Genomic DNA, 21,969 nt, shown 5'->3' with positions numbered 1-21,969 from the left:
TGCAATGCAAAACCCATGCAATTTTAAGGATTATTTTTGTTTAGAATCATAGGCATAAGAGAGAGAAGTGAAATGCTATCACCTATGATCAACAGAGCTATGATTGCTTACTGGTTGTCCAAAAAAAAGCAGACATCTGTTGTAAATAATTTGCTTACAGAGTCATTACAGTAGGTTTGTGCTAGTACCTTCAATTTTTGCCAGCAATTCTCATAAGTGAGATAGCAAAAAATGTGGCTGACACTAATTTCTTAATTTTTCTCAGTGTAGTTGCATACTAGCTTCATGGAGGCTACCTAAAAAATGCTCAATGTGCTTCACAGGACCTCCTAGGTCCGAGTCAGGGTTTCTTGTTTTGAGTCAGGTCCCTGCCAGGCCCTGCTGAGTTACTCCACTGACTGCTTTCTGGCCCATAGGCATCTGGGCCCTGCCGGCTCCCTCACGTACAGCAACTGCCTGGCCAGATTCTAAGGTATAAAAACTTACACACTGTACTACCCACACTGGCATTGCTGAGATGGTGTTTATTTTTAAATTACAATTAAAGTATGCTTCTACTCATATTAAGTTTGTTGAACCAATAGGAAAGCTGCTGATACCCTTTAGTTCACTGAATGCATCAGCCTCTCTCCTTATATTTTAAGTTGTAGCCTCATAACCCACGACTGTCAGTGAAAAGCTGAACAATCAAACTCCAAAATCATTTAGCCCTGTACTGTACGACAACGTTTTACTAGTAAAACTTGTCTTATGGTAGCACATCCTGGCATGTATCCACACTTGATTTTGAGACCTGTTTTTATGACCTTGAACTTATACTGATCAATTTCAAAAGCTTCCCTAAATGGCATGTTCCATAGGTAATAGGTAATGTTCCAGTGGTGCAATGCCTCTGTGGACCCTGCCTTGCCAAAAGATCTCTCCAGTAACAATGCCACAGAGCTCCTGTCCCTGTAATGCTGACGTTCTGCTTATAGTTGTGAATATTGTTGCTTAGAGGTCATAATTATTGGAAGCCCACCCTTACATTTAAATCCCCTGGTTGCTTTGGAAATACCTTTCTTCTTGCTAGCCCACCTTTGTAAATGCACAGGTATGGCTTTACTCAAAGCTATGCTAAACCTCATGCAGTGATACTTCATGAAGCTAGTCTAGGAGAGAATTCCTAGATCTCTTTCTCTTGTGGGTAGAAGGGGCAAGGCTAATCCATCTACGGAATTCCCATTAGAATAAAGAAGTTTATCTGTCCATCACAAAGGAGATGTAGAAGCTGGTATATGACAGGGATGAGGAGCTATCCTGGATGAAATGGAGGAATTATGGCAATCCTAATAAAAGTTGAGGAGGCCAACAGAAAACCTGGGGCTCCCCCCCACAAAATCTGTTGCTGTTCTGTGAAGCTGGATGCTATACCACCTCAACTACACAGTGGGTACGTCTGTGCACGTGCTGGACTGTGCAGTTGTTACCACACAGGAGAGGCTCCCAGCCCTGGGGCCCTGAGCTTAGGCTGAGCTTAGGCTGCCCTCCTAGTGGTAGGGCTGACCAGGAGTAAATTTGCTCCCAGTTGGTGTCTACAAGTGTATTACTGCTTTTTAGTGATGCTAAGTGTGCAGTAGCCTAATACTACAGTGCAGCAGTGTATTACCATGAGTTTTGCCTGACATGCTACTAAGCAGTGTTATTAGGCTATTGCTTAGCTAGCATCTTGTGTAGATGCACTCATTAAGTATGTGCAAGTGTAGACACACACACTTACTGTACAGTGAACTGCATAGTAAAGCATCTCCTGTAGACACACCTACTGAGGATGAGCCCATTGAAAAGGGGTCTCAAAGGATGTAGAACCATTCTCTTTGAAACCCTGCTCAACTCAATTAAGTCTAGAGATTAAAATAAATAAAGAACTGTCTACTTGCAGCATTGGCATGGACTTGTCATGAGTTTTGGTTCAAAAGTTCTTGAATTCTTTGCTTGTAGTTCTTGTGAATCTTTTCCAGTGTGTGGGTTTTGCCATGGGGTAGTTACCTGTTGTGTACATGAATATGTGGGACAAAGGAGCATGCTTCTGTATTCTTTGTAGTTCCTTCTTAGGCTTCAAAACTCCCATCGTTCTCCTGCTCCCTGTCTATCTTCCTTCCCTCACTTTCAAGGTGGCAGATCAATATAAATGGGCAGGGAACAAAAGAATGGCCTTTTGAAGTATTCAGTTTCCTTTAAAAATGTGCCTTGACAGTCAGAGTTAGACAAATAAGAAAGAGAATAGTAAAAGCATCCCCAACTCATTCCCAAATGGATACTTTTTGACATAACACATGGGTATAATTTCTATAAATGTAAATCAATATATTGTAAACAGAAAAATGGAAACAGATACCTGAGCACAGGAATGAAATACATAGCTAATTTAAAATAATTATTACAAATAATAAAAAAATGCTGTTCAATAAATTGCTATTGGATATTCTAGAAAAAATCAAGATGTAATGTAAACAGAAAAATACAGTGTTTTGGTTTTCCTATGCAAAACAAATATTTTAGAAGGAGAAATTATTTTCCTGGCTTTGAATTGGTTTAGCAAAACCAGGTCTCAGTGACTTGTAAAGTATAAAGTTGTTCTTAGGCTCACTCTTAAACCTTTCTTGACCCTTGCCATAGTTTCAGTGTCCTCAATCAGTTGTTCTTAAAATTGCATCCACCTGCTGTTATCATAGGAGAACAGGCCAGGATCATATGAGCTTAGGTAGCCATGATATCTGCCTCAGGACGGCTTCCTTCCCTGAATCTTTGGCACCCATACAAGTGATATATTATCTGAATCACCACTTCATGTATTAAGTTTTGCACTATGCTGATACCTGTTGCCCAGGACACCTGTTACCCATGGGACACGAGTTCTCCCATGTCACCCCTTGTAACTAGAGGCTTTGAAAGGCATCCTCAAATACATATTGTTCTGGGAGAACTGAGCTATCCTGAAGTAAATCTGATATCATTCGTGCTTTTCTGAATACCTGTATAAGAAAATTTTAGGAAGTTTCCTCACTGATCTCCCATGGCTGCTATTTCTTTGCATCTAACAGTGTCTATCTGTCTTGTTTATCAGAAATATCAGCTGTGGTACCTGTAACAGGCACCCTCACCGTACCAGCTGAAAGACTGACTTTGGTCTGTAGGAAAAAGGAAGAACAGATTATGGGATATAATAGAGTAACAGAGAAAATTTAAAGGGGAAAAAAGGAAGTAAAAACCTGCACGCAAAGAAAAGATTCTGGACTGTAACAAAAGGAATTGCGAGACCTTGACATCAACTTCTTACAAATCTATGCACTCCAAACTATCACACTGACCACTGAACAATGCCCTGAACAGTGACACAGAGGACATTGAGATATCTACCTCCAATTCACCACGTCTTCTGCCACTACAACCAGTCACTGTGAGGAAGCACTGCAGAAACAAAAGCATCTAGATGCGTATGTGGTCTGATGAATTTACAATGTGTGCAGATCTACTTCCAGTTGGCATGGGCTTAGCATGAGTTTGGGTTTAAAAGTTCATAAATTCTTTGCTTGTAATTCTTGTGAAAACTTTCCACTGTATGGTTTTTCCCACAGGGTCTTTCCATATGCAAAAAAAATCTTTGGGAAAAAAGGGAGTGATTTCAGGTGGAAATTGTGGGCCACAGGCTTTATTTCTGAAATATACAGTGTACAGCGCTTAGAAGAGACAAAGAGCTGGCCAGGATGAGAAAGTCCTTTAAATAATCTGTGGTCTAGATTCTGAATAGTTCTACATGGATAAACAATGAAGATAAAAATGCAAAAGAAAGTTCCCCATTTCTGGATAGAGTGAAGGAACATGACTGGTAATTAGTAATTAGCTAATGAGTTGTTGATAAGGATAAAAACCAAAAGCAAGCCAGACAAAAATTGTCAAAAAACAAGAAACTGAGAAAAACAGGAGAAACACACAGCTTGGCTAAGCATCCCTGACTGGGATATTTTCTCAGCTGGTCATCTTGACACGATCTTGCTGAAACTAATTAAAATAATAGAGTTAAGGCTTGGCAAGTCATATGGACACAGTCTCTTTGTGTAATATGCAATTAGATGTAATTGTACCAATCAGAAGAAAATACAATCAATTATGACCATGAAATCATAGAGTGGACATCACATTATAGACTTGAATATGTGAAACGATAAATAATATAATCATATAAGTGTATAAAAGATACTTATTGCTTATTATGGACAGAGCAACGTAGAATGACAACAGAACATCCTGAGATAAACACAGCCAGCGAGACAATGGGCCTGGCAATAAGAACAGTGTATTTGAGCTCCAGGACTAGGTAACTGAGAATTATCCTATGCTATATTATCTAATACTTATAGCACTTAAGATGCCTGCAAATCTTATTGGTTTCAATTAATAGCACTGCTTAAACTGACTTGACTGTGCTGGCTAATTCATGTGGGAACACTTTGTGCTCACTATTCACACCTCATCAAGACTCCCTACCTTGTTACACAGGACACCTTATGCTCCTAATAACAGCCTTGAAATTAACAATTCATGGCTGCTAATAGCCTAACCCTGACAGGGATTCTGATAGGCTAGGACTAACCATCTGCCACAGCATGTTCTGATATATGCAGACTGGACTGTATATAAGTACAAATCCATAATTCAAGGTACTATATTGGCCTAAGATTATTTTATAAAGGTTGTAGATTGTTTACACTTTGTAATGGTTGTTTTGGACAATCCTTTCCTCATTTCTTTGCACAAGTGTTTGTCTTTGGGAGTTACAGTCCTTTTCCTTATGTATGCTTCATTCTGGAGCCGATCCAAACTGCATGTCTGCAGCTTCTCTTCCCTAGACCTGCATCCTCCTCCCAGCTCCCGTGCTGTCTGCACAATGGGAGTGGGGAGAGTGGAGGGGAAGGAGCTTGGATTGGGATTTGCCCAGCCTGTTCTGAGGTGGGTGGATCCCCCAGGTAGGAACTCCAATCCACCTGCCCCCACTCAACTGCAGGCTGGGAAAACCTCAGCCCGAAATCCCTCCCCTCCATTCTCCCCCCTCCTATCATTCAGACAACATTAGGGCTGGGGCTGGACTTCACCAGCGATCGGACTTCACCCCGATCAGATAGAAATTAATGAAGGCACTCTGCTTCGGAGTGTTTTCATTTGAACTCTTAAGTAATGAGGGTTCATTTGTCCTGGGATCCGGCACTTTTAAAGTGCTCTGCAGCCAGCACTTTTGTCAGAGCACAGCTGTAGAGTGCTTTCAAGGGGGCGATCGCAAGACAAATGGAACTTCTGTCTGTGCCCACAAAGAGGGTTAATGTTGTAGATGTTTGTTTTGTATTTATATTTCCTTTTATTCTTAATTGCACAACGAATAAAGATAACTATAAAAAACTAGTGTAAATGTTTTTACATACCCCATATTTGGGAACATTTCATGGTAACAGATATATTTTCATTGATTATATACACAGCACGTAGTGTCGTTTTTAAAATTTGTTTTTATTTAATACAGCACCAATATAGTATAAATGTATTTGGATGAGAATACATTTAATGATGTAGTGACAAGTCTTTAAAGACCTTTATCTTTTCACATTACAAGAAATATGAGAAGTCCCACGTGTTAATGTCACTCGTGAACTATCAGTTTTCTGTTAATGAGTAAAGAAGAAAAAAAAATCATAAAAGACTATAGACATCATTTATTTCTTTAGCCACATGTTATGGTCCCTACATTCATAATGAAACTCTTTTGTTTCCTACAGTTTTGCCTTGAACTCTCTACAGGAACTGAATCTCAGTTTTATTCAGCTATGTTTTGATACCACAGCTCTCTTTAGCAGTCAGCTCTCATTTACCACAGCCAGATTAACTGCAGTTTCACTGTAGCCATTATTTTCAGCTGACACTCAATGTCCCTCCTTGATCCTTTGTACATCCCTGCATCAAAAAAAAAAAAAAAAAAAGAAAAGAAGAAATTCTCAGTGGAAATCTGGAAATCATTCTCCAAGATACATATGAATGGTCAACGTTTATCTACAAAGAAACAAAAATCAGATAAGAGAACAGAGAAGTCATGAGTGTTTCTGCTAAATGACGAGACATTAATATTTCTATAAGCAGTTCAGCATTCCTGCCTGATTTCTGAGGCGCTATAAAGTTGTTCACACAGGGTTTTTTTTTAAATTTTTGTTTGCATCCCTTCACATGCAAATCATTGCAACTGCAGATCTTGCAGCCTGTGAGAAGTCAAGACCATTAGCAAAAGAGCCAAGTTCTAAATAGTAATGAAGCTTGTACTTTTAACTAAGTACATCCTCAATTAATATTATTATTCATTTTTTTGGTAATGCCCAAAATGAATTGCTACGTATTGTTCTAGGTCCTCTACAAAGATATAGGAAGACATAAAGCCTGATTCTAAAGGGTCACAAAGCTCCTTTACATCAAAAAACAAACCCTGGAACATGGACATTTTATTTTCATCAACTTTGAAGCTCCTGTACATGGAAGCCTTAGCATAAATAAAGAAGCAGGTTACAAGCAGCCTTTAAGAGCTTAGAATCTAATTTAAAATAAGGTTATAATAAGTCAGTGATGAGTGTGCTCCTTCCTCTCCAGAATAATAAAGATCTCTGTCTCTGGCATGCTTGAGAGCAACCTTGGAGGGCATATGGGCTCGCTCAGATTGGCATTCCCTGGGTGCACCAGGGACATGACAAAGCCATAAGGAAGCTCAGCTTGTTGCAGCACTAAGAACTATGGATATCATCTCAGGGGTTTTACTGCCACACACAAATGACTGTAGCACCAGTGTGAATGCAGCACTTCTTGAATATGTCTTTACAGGCTAGCCTAACCCAGGTGCTCAAGCAGGCTTCTGATTATGCAGTTTAGCACTGAACTGAAGTCATACCCAATGTTTTCCACATAGACCAAATTTATACACCTTTTAATCTCTTCAAATCTTAGCAGGGAGAATGTTTGTACTACTATCTGCCTTATGTAACATAGAAGAAAGTCTTTGACTCATATTTAGCATCAATCACCAATTAGGCACAAATTTGGTTAGTGTGCAATAGGGGGTCAAAGATGAACACTTATATAAATCTCCCTGGAAACCTGTGATTCTTTAAGAATATAGGTACAATGGAGTGAGTAGAAATGAACCAGTTCTTGGTTACTAATGGGAGGCACCAGAGTGGATGGTAAGAAAGTTCTGCAGGGATTTAAAAAAAACAACAAAAAACAGATCTGTTTAGTACTGGAATATTATGTCCTAGTACCAAAGAGACAATAGGTCTGATTCTCCACAGCCTTGTCCTGGGATTCATACCTCTGCAGATGTTGGAGTTTGGATAAGCATAAAATATTACCAGATCAGAATGGCATGTTTCTGTAGTTCCTTTGCACTGAAACAAAATGCTGTAGAAAATTTGAACCAATGTTCTTGTACTCTACTAGGTAATATCATCTGCCTCTCGAAAAATAGTTATGAATTCCTGTGCCTGTGAAACATTCACTTTCAGTGAGCCATGGCTTAGAAGTATAGTTGTTGCCCAAATGTAGGAATGCCAAGTAATATTTTCCTTGAGAACAGTTTTCCTGCCCTGTATTCAGATGAGATTCCCTATAAGAGAAACAGCCAGTAAGGGCAAGATGGCACCAGGACACTGTTGCTTCTAAATGCTGTCTGCTGTATTGTGACAATATGTCATCAGACAGCAGCCAACATGCAATAAAAGGGAGTTTTAAATTAGTCACTGATCATTTATTCATAAATACAGACCTCTTGGGATACTTTTTACCATCGTAAAACAAGAAGGAATGAAATAATCCCACTATACCTTTAAACAATATAAAATATTGAATTTGAGATATTTGTAATGATCTACCTGAGTGATTTATTTAATCCTGGCTACAATCTCAAAATAAATGGTAACCTCAGCATGGATTTTATAAACTGTCTCAGCATCCTGGCTGTTGGAGAAAACTTAAGCAAAAGTCCTAGATTGGTGGGAACCTGAGAGATGCAGGGTCAGTGTGTGTGTGTGTGTGTGTGTGTGTGTGTGTGTGTGTGTGTAAAGGCATATTTAATGTAGCCTTTGGACTTGATTCAAAATGCAGTGAATCACTGAAAAGCACTTACTGACTTGAGTGGAACTTAGAACAAGTCCTCTGATAGGCCTATCTAAATATGGTTCCGGGTAATGCGAACTAAAAGTATGACTTGCTCCGTTATACCTCCAGACTTTCAGTGTAGATGGTAAAAGGTGTGCATATGCCTACATTGTGAGCAAGAAATAGGTATTGGGGAAGTTTGAAGAGTGTGAATTACTTATACAAAGGGATAGATTTTACAACCCTTTTCTTATTGGTGAAAGGAGATGCCTAATCTAGAACCAGGAGATGTATTACGAATTTGGGAAAGAGCCAAATGACTTAAATATAGTGACAAAGTAGCCACTACCCCAACCATTTTGGCTAGGAAAGTGCCATGATTAAATTCCTGTAGTTGTAGCCCCTCCTTCCTCTCTATTCTCTGTCTGATCTTTCTTGAACCCCATTTACTTTGACTGTAGAGCAGAGGCATCAAAGATAGATCTGACCCCTGGTGCTGGCCTGCGGTCTCAAGGTGACCCACACATGCTCTGGCTCCATGCTCCATGCTCAGGGCCTGAAACATACAGCACACGTGGTACCTGCTCTGCGACCTGTGCTGCATGTGACACCCATGCAGGGTCAGTCCAAGAACCCCCTCCATGCTAGGACCAGTGCCAATGGCATTCACTCTGGCCAGTCCAGTACTGCACCAAATGCAGTGCTTGCTCTATTTGGTCTGGGACATGAACCTCATGTGCCATTCCAGCCGGTCCAAGGTGGGTGCCATGTATGGCACAGTTCTTGACCAGCCAGAGGGGACACTGGATCTGGCATCCATTGGGGTGGGGAGGACTTTGTGGGTCCCCTGCATGCTGGATCCAACATCTGCTCTGGCTGGTGAGGGACCATGCTGTATGTGGTGCCTGCTTCAGCTAGTCTGGGATTCATACTACACTTGAAGCCTACCTTGGACTTGTTAGAGTAGGCAGTCCCAGACTGGCCAGTAGACAGGGGTGGAGGGAGAGGCCCTCATGGGCCTAATCTGGCCTGAGAGGATGGCCCTATGCCATTTATCTGACTTGTGGACCAGTCCAATGCCACTCATCTGACCTGTAGGGCCAGATGAGTTTGACACCCCTGCTGTAGAGTATAGGTTCTTTTATTGTCGTTGCTTGGCGCTTGCAAATCTTTCAGCTTAGCTTGCTTGGAAATGAACAAATCCCTGCCAGTTTGCCTTCAAGTGGCCACTATCCTTCAAAGTGATGTATCCCAAGTGACCTTTCTTGCCAATTCCTTACCTGGTAAACCCAGGATATGCATCTGCCAACTGTGTGACACATTCTTGTCTTCAGTATGTTTAAACATTTCTTGTATGAGAGGGAGTAATAAGCTTTGACAGAAGGGACTGGATGGCTTCTGTTCATTTTTGCCTAATAGCTGCAAGTCTGAACTCAGGTTTGTGAATGTACCAAACTTTTAATTTAAAGTAACTTTGAGAATGAATGGGGAATGTGAAATCTCTTTACTTTCTTGGGACCTCTCTCTCTTCATTAGACTGATCTCCATTGTAGACCAGTCTAATTTTCCTATGCTGTCCTGTCACTCTTACTTTTTTCACTCCTCCTTTCTTCAATATCCCTTTTCTTTCTTCTTGAAGCTTTTGAACCCCTGGGTACTTCTTGAATTCTCTCCTAAAGGAAGTAAAAAAATCCAGCTAAGTGATTGGAGAGCATGACAGTCTAGCACATTGGTACTAATTCTTTCTCAGTTTACTAAAAACCTTATCTTTCACCTTCACTGTTTTACAGCCTGGACGGAGGGATGGAAACTGCGAGGTAACAGGCACCTTCGCTTGATACCCCATCTGTTCAGCTGTATCATATGTTCTGCGTTGAGGCACACTTAAGTAGTTAGAGCAACCAAAGAACCAATAGCGAAGAGAAGGAGAATAAGGAGCAACTGGAAAAAGTGGACTCCACCAATGGAGGATGGAAAGCACATATTTTAGGAAAAAAATCCAAGTGTCTTCCTTCTTGCTAAAGTAACTACTACCTTTGACTTCAAAAACCAAAAAAAGGATATACGAATACTAGCAGCTATCTGATTAGTTATCTTAGGATTCTGTTTACAGTTCAGGTATGGCACAGCTTCTAAATTTGCACCTGCAGTTGCCTATTCATGTGTAAAACTGCACACTGCAACAGAGAGCCTGGGGCACCTGCAGGTAGCCCAGGCAGTCTACTGACTGAAAGGGGAAGGGCCCTGGGAGGCTATAAACCTGGGGATTGGGCTGGCAAGCTGGTCTAGCCCTGCCAGCCACAAAGTTAGGAGCTCCTGCCTAGGAGAGCTACCCAGGGATGCTAGACTGACTGCTTTGCTGCCTGCAGGAACAGTGAAGCTTGAGCAACTCACAAGGAGCCCAGGCTGGGAGGTATGTCAGCGCAAGGGGTGAGGGAAGGTTTGCCCTCTTAAAGGGGCAGAGGGCTACTTCCTCTGCTGCAGTTTAGGTTATAGCCCAGGGGCTTATATCATGTTACAGTTACACTGGTGGTTTGAGTTGGAACTATACGGGCAGTACATTGGTGCCAATGGGGCACATGATCATCTTGAACCCTGCCAGGGGCAGGCTTAAGGCATGAACAGCTGTTGAGCCCAGAGAGGGGCAGAGTGCGAGGCCGTAGAGCCAGACAGGGGCCAGGGGCTCAGCACCCAAAACAGGCATGACTAGACAGGGGCCAGGAGCCCAGTGCCAAAAGGGGCACAGCCACACGGGGGCCAGGGACCTGGTACCTGAAAGGGGCAAACCAGAGCTAGTGCTTCAAAGCCAGGTCCAATACAGTGGGCCTGGGTTAGGAGGCCTAGCTACAGTAAAGGTGTGGAGGCTGAGGAGGCCAAAGGTCCAACAGGAAAACACAATTATGGTAATGCCTGCAAGGCTTGGGGCATGGTGTAGGGAAGGATTGGAGCCATGCAGTTAGCTCCTAAACTAAGGCTTTATGTGCCCAGCAGGGCATGGTTGACTAGAGAGGCTCACTGAGGGGTCTGAGGAATAGTAAGGACCAGTAGGATGCTGGGTATCCCTAGTAGGGGTTCAGTTGAACCAGGGCTATGCAAAGGCCTGTGAACAGCCTCCTTATTATTATTATTATTATTATTATTATTCCATCAAGGTATGGTGGATGAGAAGGAAAGGCACACTAGGGGCAGAGTGGGACACAGTCGCAGAGTCACCTGGGGGCATCACGACCACCCCTGGGACCCCGAAATGCTATACACACCTATCTGAAATTATGAGTATCCTGTACATTACAGTTCAGTACAGATTTATTCTAAAAGGCTGGTAATAAGCCTGTTTGAAAATATAGATCAGTATATAAACTATATCTCACATATTCTGCAGGTACCTCAAGTGGCAAACAGGAAGAAGACAGAATTGCTATCATGTTATGAGAACTATGGCTTATGTGAACAGATATTCCTTGGGTATTTTTTTTGTCTGGTTTTACTTATCTGAAGGTCCTCATGTTTATTAAGAAAAACATTTTAAATATGTTAAAAATGTTAACGTGTTCTAAATCTCATACGTTTTTAAATAGAGACAACTAGAAAATAAAACTGTTTATATATAAATATAGAACTATCTAGGTTTATTTTCAAGACCTAAAGGGCCTTTCATTGTTACCAGAAGTTACAAGTAGTTCTACTATTAATGCAGTGGAGTTATGACATGAAAGGATTTTGTCTAATTATTCTAGAGTTAACTTTAATTTCTCTGTATATTTCAAGGCTATTTGTTAAATTCTGTACAATTTATAGGCTAGAGGGTAACAGATAACAGAGTGACATCATTGTCCTGTCACCACAATACTGTGAAGTACTGCTCTGTAGTGACATCATGCAATTCCTTGATATAAAACTGGTTTACAGTTCTTAATCTATCTTTGCATCTGTGCTAAAGGACAAAGTTTACTCTCTCTCCCCACACAGACAGATAAAAGCAAATTCAAGAAGACATAATTAATTATGTTGCAACCTACTAAGGAGAGAGAGTATATGCAAAATAAGGTCTACGCTTATTACACTTACACACTCCATAGAATACAATATGTTCCTCTGGAGAAGGAAGCTGAGGCAAGGGCCTCAGGCCTCCAGGCCTTACTGAGGCAAAAATCCTATAAAATATAATGAAGATTTCTTCTAAACTTTCTCTCTTTCTGCATCAACTGACATTTCCATTTTCTTTTTTTATCTCTCAAGTTCTCCACTTCCAGCTTAAATATTTTTGAATCCCTTACCTTTTCTCCTCACATCGACACTAACCTTCCTTTTATTTTCCTTTTGCAGCTCAGCAGTGATGACAAGACCAAATTAAGTCTTCCCACTCATTCTATTTCTATGATCTTGTATTCTTCAAGTGTTTGACCACAACTTGAGTTACATGGGCTAAAATATGCCCATTTCTGTCTGTTGCTATTGTCAACAGCTTTGTTCACACTTTCTTTACATTGCAATTCCTCCTCTCCAGCTCGCCTAACTCTACCCTTTTTAACTGACTGAATTTAGCAGCTAAAATAACCTCCCTCTCTTAGTACTTTGACATTGTGAAGTCACTTTCCAACTTATATTCATTGAATTTTCTTTCTTTTGATCTAAAGTTATATGGAGTTGCCAAGCCTCTATCCCAGTGGTAGGGCTGTGAAGGCTGGCCCTATTGTAGGAGTGCTGATTAGCAATGGGATGAAGTCAGTGGCCTCTTTCAGCCCTCAACGTCTCTGAAAACTTGCAGTTAATCCTTTTCCTGTCAGCTTTTGTCCAACTGGAATGCAGAGCTGCCCTTCGTAGAAGAAACTGCAGTTGAGGTTATAGGCTACTACAGAGGAATATTAGATAAACTAGTATGGACTCAGACCTGGAAGAGGGCATGGGAACACAGCTGAGTTTGTGGTTATTAAAATTTGCACTTCATGCAGGATTCTGCCACCCTCAAAAGGTAATAGATTCTCTGATTGGTGGCTAAGATCATGGATGTGTTAAGCTAAGGCCAGTCCCAGGTTTTCATTTTTTTTAAAGCTATGAACAAATAACACAGACCCTAAAAGCAATATAGGCACACCCCAGCCCCAAATGAATCACCGTTGTCATGCTTTCAAACACATAGGCTGCTTGTTTGCGCATGACTTTCCTCAGGCAATTTGCTTCTAGTTTATTTCTTGAGCTGCATTTCTCCATTTATATGTGCAGAGCCTAAAGAGATAAAGTTGAAGGGGCCGTTGGGATTATAGGTTTGCTGGTAGAGCTGGTGTCTTTTTTTGAGGAGTTGTATTTACTATTCTCTCAATCAATTTGCTTTTCATTGATGCAGGGGTTGGACTGGTTTTATTTACTGGACTGATTCCTAGATGAAACTGTTACAGCTTCCTTAAAGGCTGTAACAGATTAGTTCTTAACCTAGGGATGGGCAATTATTTCAGCTGGAGGGCTGCTTAACAAGTTTCAGTGAGCTGTTGATGGCCAAAAGGGTAGCTCTACCTCTTGACAGGTACCCTGTCCCCGGTTGCCATCTTGGGACTGGAAGTCCTGTTCCTAACCCCTGACCTTTGCCACCAGAAGTCCCTCCCTTTGCCCCTGGAAGTACTCCTTTTGAGAGGGGGGTTTGCTGTCTTTGAACCAGAAAAAAAAATTATATACTAAAAATCAAACACCTAAAATAACATATTTTAATTTTATTTTTTAAAAGATTTTTATCCCGATTTGTGTGTGTGTCAGGTATATAGAGGTGATTGCATAGTGCCACAAAATGAAGCCTTACTTTTGTATATTGTGGAGGGGGGTGGAGGGGTATGAGGGGGCATGGGGGGTAGGTATGGGGATGGTGGGGGCATGTGTGTATGTGTGTGCATGCATGCATGTGTGTATGTGGGGTGTAGGGGAGGGTGTGGGTGGGTATAGGGTTTGTTTGGATGTGTGGGTGGGTGGGTGGGTGTGGGTTAGGGTATGTGTGTGTGTATGTGGTGAGGTGTGGGTGGGTGGGTATGGGGGTTTGTGGGAGAGTGTGTTTGTGGGGACATGTGGGTGGGTATGGTGTGTGGGGGGGCTGTGGGTATGTGGAGGGTGTGGAGTGTGTGGAGGGGGAGGGTGGCTAGGGGTGTGGGGTGTGTATGGGGGGTGTTGGGTGCATGTGTATGGTGGGGTGTGTGTGTGGGACCCCCCTACAACCCCCCCTGCATTGTGCATAGCCCCTGCTGCCAGAAGAAGCAGCAGGTGGAGCCCCCCAGTGGTGTGTGGTCCCAGTGAGCCTCAGGACTGCACATGGCCAGGCCACTGGCTCCACGGCAGAGGGTTTACATGCCCAACCCCCATGCTACTGGGGGAAGCCCCATGCAATGATGCCAACAGTGCATGTCATGAGGCTTGGCCAGTGTGGCAGGGAGAGATGTGGAGGCAAGCTGGTTCCATAGCATTGAGCTCCCTGCCATTCCCCATGGCAGTAGGGAATGGCAGGAAGCAGTGAGTAGGGTATAGTAGTGAGTGGGGTTAGGCTACTGGCTCCATTGTCCAGGGCTCTCCCTGCAGGTGTGCAGCTTGGGTAGAGAACCCAGGAACTGCATGCAGGCCCCATGTGATAGAGCGAGGTGGACCCTGCACCCCTGCTGGCTTTGGTTCCACACTGCTGCTAGCCTGCCCTAGGTCCCCAGTGGCCCCAGCCCCAGGGCACTGGCGTGGGCCCCAAGCCCCTGCCCAGCTGCTGCTTTGCTTCTGCCTGCTGCCACCACTTCCCCCGCCTGCTGCAGCTGCTGCCCTTCCCCTGTCCCTCCCCTCCACTTATTCTGCCACCTGCTGCCACTGCTGTCACCATTTCCACCCCCTGCCACTGCCTGCCACCACTTCCCACCACTGTTGCTGCCCTTCCCCCAACCTGCTGCTGCTTTTCTATCTGCAGGGCTGGGGACAGGGCCATCCTGCGGGTGAGGGTGGGAGCGCAGTGTGCACTGCACCTGCAGGAATGAATGGGGCTCATCCCCACGCGAGCACAGCAGGAACAACTTGGTGCTGGGCCAGATACAGTGAATTGGGAAGGGGAGGGGGCACATAACACAATCCATACAAAGATAAAAGCAACATTAAATGAATACAGCATTGCATTGTCTTCTTAGTGAGATCAGACATGCCATATTAATAAAAGAAACACAAGAAAATTTGTGTGACACCACATGAACACCCCAAAATAGGGTGGAGTTCATGATAACAGCTTCTCCTATAACCTCAAATTTCTAATTCTATGTCTCTTCCTCAGTCAAAAAAACCTAGACCTCACATCCTCACATTACTACTGACCTCATACTAATTCTGCCTCTCAGACCCTATGTGATAGGGCCCCATGGTGAGGGAGGGAGTGGGGCAGGGCCAGGGGCTGGGGTGAATGGGGCCCTAGGGCCAGGGCGGGTCATGTGACAGAGCCATTGGTGGCTCATCCAGACATGGGGGTGGGGGAGTGGCTCCCTGCTGTTGCACACACCCTAGGATTTGTGTCCAGGGCAGAGGTAGGCTGCTTTCTGTGAGTTGGGGCTCTTTGCCTTGCTGCCAGGGGACATGTGGTGCAGCCAGTGCATGGCTCCTGGGGCAAAGCCAGCAGGATGCAGTGCTCTGAGCCAACTTGTTTTTTGGATTATCTGGGGCTTTGGAAAAGTCTAGGTCCCCAGTGGTCAGGGCTGGCAGGATCAGCAGGAAGTCTGATCTCTGGAAGTACTGACAAGACTCTCAGAGGTAACCAGATGAGAGGGTAAAAAACTTAACTTGTCTTTGTGCTGTCTTCAAACTCCATGGCTCCATGGCCATGCTCTATGGCTAGTTTCTTGGCCACCATGGAGAAACTCTCAGAGTAACCTGTGGATCAGTTTCTGATAGCTGGAAGCTCCAAAAAATTAGGAAAGCCAATTAGAACTTAGAGAGCAGGCTCTAAAAATCACCTTATTCTTTATATTTAAGACATTTGGCAGCCATGTAACACTACAAACTAGGACAGGGGTTCCAAAAAACAGAAGACCGAAGAAAAAATCCCCAAATGTTGTCTTTTTCAGAAAACAAGCTCACAATGAGATCAGCTTAACACTGATTTAAAGGGCTTTAAAAAATTCACCAAATCTTTAGAGACTCACAACAACATTTTTTGGGTTGGTAACACTGGATGGGAGATTTTATCATTCAGGATCAGCTGCAGGACTGCAGAATCAGCCCCTTCATCAATAAATCTAACAAGTTTCACAATTAATTGTAATTTTACCATCAACACAAATAAAAAGGAATGGTCAAAAAGTGATCACACCTTATATGCTAAGGCCAAGTCTTAAATTGCACATGTATTATGTATGATTCAGGATTTTAGGTCCATGTTCTGTTTGCCCAACAGAGCTCCACAGATCAATACCAAAGAAATAGAAGTTGTTTGAGGAAATGTACTAAACTTCTGGGAATTAACTGCTATGAGTTTTTAATCCAAATTTATTAATGGGAATATTCATTTCTAAACATAAGATGGAGAGTTTAATTCCTGTGGTTGGGGGGGGGAAGGTTAAAATGCTCTAATCATTCCCATTTCCGATATTATGAGAGTTTAATCTATGGTATGCTGATGACCTGTTTATAAAGCTTACAAAATCAGGATTTTTTAAAAAGAAGTGGTCACTCATGAAACTACGTCAGAGAATGGTGGTATAATTTATATAATGGTGGGGCGACCCATGTGGCCCTTGACAGTTCACCAAACCTCATTAACCAGTTCTCCACCTGAAGTAATTGCCTGCCCTCAGAGGCCGTATGCAGCATGTGGACAGCCAGTTGGACAGCTATGTTTTACACTACATCTTTATGCACCCTGAATTCCATGAAACAGTTGCCTGGAGCAATGATTTTGGCTGGCTAGTTATCCTAAAGTGTTAGGTCATGAGTGAATTTTCATGATCAGGGCCTTTTCTGATACAAGAAAAGTCAATATCAATAACTGTTATAAAAAGATGGAGTCCTTTCATATGCTATTTTACTTCTTCAAGAGTATGAGTGGTAAGAAACAACAGTCTTCAGAGTATTTTCTCTTCACTGGACCTCATGTAAAAACATACTGGGTGAATCTATGTATATGTGCAAAAGCTTCAGGATGGGTTTATGCTGGAGCAATTTATTCTAGAGTAAACCTACCCTGGGCAGGTCTCTACACATGCGGGGAAGCAGAAGCAGATTTGCTGCTCATGGCGGCAGTCTGCTCCCATCCCAGCTGGCCCTGAACTGGCCCCCTGCAGCAGCCAGGGGGAGCTCTAGGCTCCTCCTGGGTGCTAGCCCAGGGTCTGGCAGGGAGCACGAGGCCAGGAGACAGTTGTCTCCTGGCAGAGGCTAGGAGAACATCCCATTGTTGTACCTTGTACAGAACTCAGTTTGTGCAGAACTCAGTTATGCTGAAGTTACAAACACAGGGAACTCGCTGGCACCTGAATTCCAGCTCTTCAGTTCCCTACTGCCTGTCTCTAATGCCCATAATCAGAACCAAACTTAAAAGAAGAGCTGTGTAGCAGGCAAAACTGATTCCTAGAAGCATTGAATGGAACCTTTTTATCAACCAGTCTGCCCTTTGTCTCTTTCTGTGCTCTGCATGTAGCTGGGAGGGGTGACACCTGAGAGCTTGGGCTACTTAAGGTGGACCCTTAGTATTCAAATTGAATACTAGTGGGTGCATCTACACATGTCCCTATGGCCCCATTGTTACTGCAGCATCATTTAGTACTTCCTCATGGAAGTACTAAATGATGGCATGGTAACAGCCTGTATTGCACTGTCTGTACTGCATCATCTGTACAGTGCAAGGGTATTTTTAGCTACTACATTGTGGTAGAGATGTGCTATACTGAGGAAGCGTGTTGCTACAGTGATACAGCTGCAGCATCATGGTTTTTGCCCTCCCCCAACCCCGATACTACATTGCCATAGCACATTGTTATGTCAATGTAGCATCTCATAGATGTGCCCAGTCTAGTATAGCCTAAGGCTTCCCCATGAGTCCAAGAGCACAATGGTACAAGGCTTTTCTAGCTACCAGTACCCCTTGAACTCCTACAGATTACTTTTTAGTGCAAAACTCTTAAGTAACACTGAGGTTACTATTTTGGATTTGTCTGTTAACAGGTGTTTCCCCTTCATAAGCTGGGTGTCCCTTTCTTTCCTCTCTACAACTACTATACTTGAGATTGGGAATCTTGGTTCATAATAGTTTTCTATGTGAGGATTCTGGGGGAAAAATCATTCTTTCCCACGTTGTTCTGCTATGTACTCTATTGTTTAAATTTAAATTCACCAAACACCTACTTTTCATTTAACTGAACACTTAAATGTACCATAAAATTACATATAATGTGGTACATGGACTATCTAGTTAATACAAACAAAAGTCCTCTCCTTTTTGTAATAGACAGCCCTACAATCTGTAACTGTAGCTTGTCACATCCGTAGTGAACTCATTTTGGATTCCCCAGTGCTGGAACCATGACATTCAGAGGCTGTTTTGCTGATGAAATGTGTTAATACTTTGCCATATGTAGCTACTCATGATGGATTGCTCTGGCATTCACTGTAAGAATGTTAACCGGGATGAACCCATTTGGTGTTAATGCCGATGTAATATATAGCTCCTTGGAAATTTCATTGTCATTTCACATTCGTTTAGAAAATGATTTTACAAAAGAGTTTTTAACTAATGTTTTAATGTTTGAGAATTAGCAAACTGTTGGGACCCAGGGCAGCCGGCCAGCAGCTCTCCCTGACTCCCACCCAGGCAGATAAGGGTCCGGGGCCTTAGAAGGCCGTCAGGCAGGTACTTGTGACGCTTGGAGTGGAATTAATTAGGTGGACGCTTATCGGTTGCAAAGCAAGATTATTTACTCACGCTGTTAAGGTGGTGAATAGCGGAGGTCAGAGATACTTGGTTAGTTATAGCTTAAGGTTCGTAGGTCGTGTGTCGGTCTGCATAAGAGTTCGTCGGTCGGGCAGATAAATGGAGAAAAAAAGTCAGGCCGGCAGGTCGTTGATTTACGTCTGATTAGGTCGAGACAGGGGAGACTGACAAGTGATCAATGTGTCAGTTATTCTCACGCATACGTTCAGAGGTTTTTCAGGTGTGTGTGCGGAGGTCTCCCGTTCTTCACGGAAGTGAAGACGGGTTTTATTTGTGTAATAGCCAATTGCTTTTCGCCACGTCATAAATGTAATTAGAATTGCCAATTATCTAGCGGTCTTCGCTAGGGTGTTATCATAGGGACACTCCTGGACACTCCCCTGTCATTCCGACCAATTACAATGATTTATGTACAGCACAGAAGGCTAAGTTCTATTTCTGTTAGTGTCGCAGTTATAAATTTCTTTTTGACATGCGCAGAAAAAAAACGCGGTTATTATCATTATTGTTAACCCTTAGTTAACCTAGTGCAGAAAAAAACCCTGTTTTGAATGGTTTTACTTGTTTGTGACATGGGCACTACTTAATTTGGTTGTGACACAAACAAGCCCTATTGTCTTATAGTGGTCACATCTGCTCAAACATGTAGTAGTTCTGTTTACTACTTGGCCAGCTTTTCCAGATTCCAAGAATCAAAATATACATTTTTTCTATTATTAATTCAATGTGATTTGTTTCTTTTACATCATTCACTAATTAAAAGGCATGTCCAGAAATCCCAGCCAAAGCCTCCTTACCATACATCCACCACTACACTTTATTTGACCACTATTATTGACCCTGGGACAGTCATGCAATTTAAGTGAATGTCGTGGGAGTATAATGATGAGCCTTGCACACTGTACAATTTCAGCTCAAATTATGTCAAGGTGCAAGTCTCAGATAAATGGGAAGAGTCTGACATCTGAATTTTTAGTAGTCTGAGAGTAAACAGTGGAGTCTAACTGCAGGTAAAAAGCTAAGACATTTGAGTTAATTTGGCTACAGAAACTGGTGGGCCTTAAACACAGTGGATCATCTAAAAGTGGACTCCTGACCTCTTTTTTGACCTTGTGTTGTTGTAACAACTTTTCAGGTGTGGAATGACCCAAAGGTAACAGAACCATTTTTTCAGCAACATGACTGCTTTGTGCTGGGCTGCTTATAGTTCATGGACAGAAAATAGGGATCATCTAGTGGTACAGAGCCAGTGCAATAGCTCTTGTACCCCATCTTTATCTGTGGCAATCAAATGCATAACTTGTTCCAATGGTCAATCAACGTAGCTTCTAAAAATGTCCTTTATTTTTGTCTGGATTTGTTTAACTTTGCCTTATAGCCATTGGATCTTGCTGTGTCTTCATCTGCTCAGTTTGGACCCCCCTGACATGCACTTGAAGAAAAGTCACCTCTGTGACAAGCTAAACAGTTAGAGTTCTAAGAGTTGTTCACTCTAAGAAATGCTTTTCATGCCTTTATTAATTTTTTTTTATCTTGTCTCTGAAATGTTTGCAATTTTTCAAGAACCTGCTTGAATGATAAACTTCGGAACTGGGCATGGGATTCCCGTTAGTTGGTGCCCTAGTGCCAAATACAAAGGTAATATAATCTCTATTGCTACTTGACATTCTTCACGTTACACATAAAACGGTCATATTAAAAATGCTCTGGCCACCATCAAGCTGGGATCTCCTGCTCAGCTAATTATTCAGCATTACCACCAAGTATTGTTCTAAATATCATCTTGCTTCCCACAGTATCAGGAACTTAACCTGGTTTCTTACTTCCTAAATGTATGACATCTTTACCTTGGGTTATATTGAAATGCATATTGTTTGCCAGCTCCCCACTTAGGAAGTGATTTAGATTACCCTGTATCGGTGACTTTTGCTTTCCAGTACTCACTAGTTTTCAACAATATTCACTAATTCAGAGATTATTGTTAATGATGTCATGTTGTTTTTCAGGCCATTGATAAAAAATGTTAAATGGCATAAAGTTTAAGTATATTTTATTAGATGCCTAAAAGTTACACTCCTGCTAGACAAAAAAAGGCTACTTAACCCCCCCCCCCAAGCATAGCTTAGAAAAGAAAGCAACTATGAAAATAAATATAGAGTAGAACTTCCATAGAAACATATCTGGTCAGAGATGCTTTGTTTAAATTTACATTTTGAGATAATTATTAGCCCATTCAGTATGCCCCAGCTGATTTTTGTGTGTGTGTGTTTTTCTTTTGATTTGTTTTGTTTTGTTTTTTTCAGCTGTTCTAGTTCCTTACGTAAAATGTGTGGTACTAAGTCAAATGCCTTATAGATATCTAAGCATACTACATCCACACTGTTTACCATTATCAATCAAAAGTTTCAGTCTTCAAAACATCAAGTAAACTTGACAGAATGTATTTTCCAGAAGCTCATATTAATTAGCATTACTTAGATTACTAACCTTTAATTCTTTATAAAATTGAGTGCCACATCACTGATTTCATTATTTTGCCTTGGATCAATGCTGTCAAACTGATCTGTCATCTTCCTTTAAGACATAAGCTTTCTTCCAGTTCTCTGGAACTTACCCAATATTCCAAGCTTTATTGAAAGTTAACTTCAGTGGTCCAGAAAACTCTTCAACCAAGTCCTTTAAACTCTGGGAAGCAAGCTAATTGAAAATGCTTGGTAAAACTCTAATTAGCACACTCCAGCATCATGTGTATTCACTGTCTCCGTGCTTCAAAATGCCAGTGGGGGCTCTTTAACTAAATCTCATCAAATAAGCTTTAGTTAAAATGCCCCCACTGCCATTTTGAATACATGTGACACTGCAGGTGTTTTAATTAGAGCAGATCTCAG

Source organism: Alligator mississippiensis, chromosome 3 (genome assembly GCF_030867095.1).
Source record: "Alligator mississippiensis isolate rAllMis1 chromosome 3, rAllMis1, whole genome shotgun sequence".
Lineage (NCBI taxonomy): Eukaryota > Metazoa > Chordata > Crocodylia > Alligatoridae > Alligator > Alligator mississippiensis.
Note: the sequence above shows the minus strand (reverse complement) of the source record.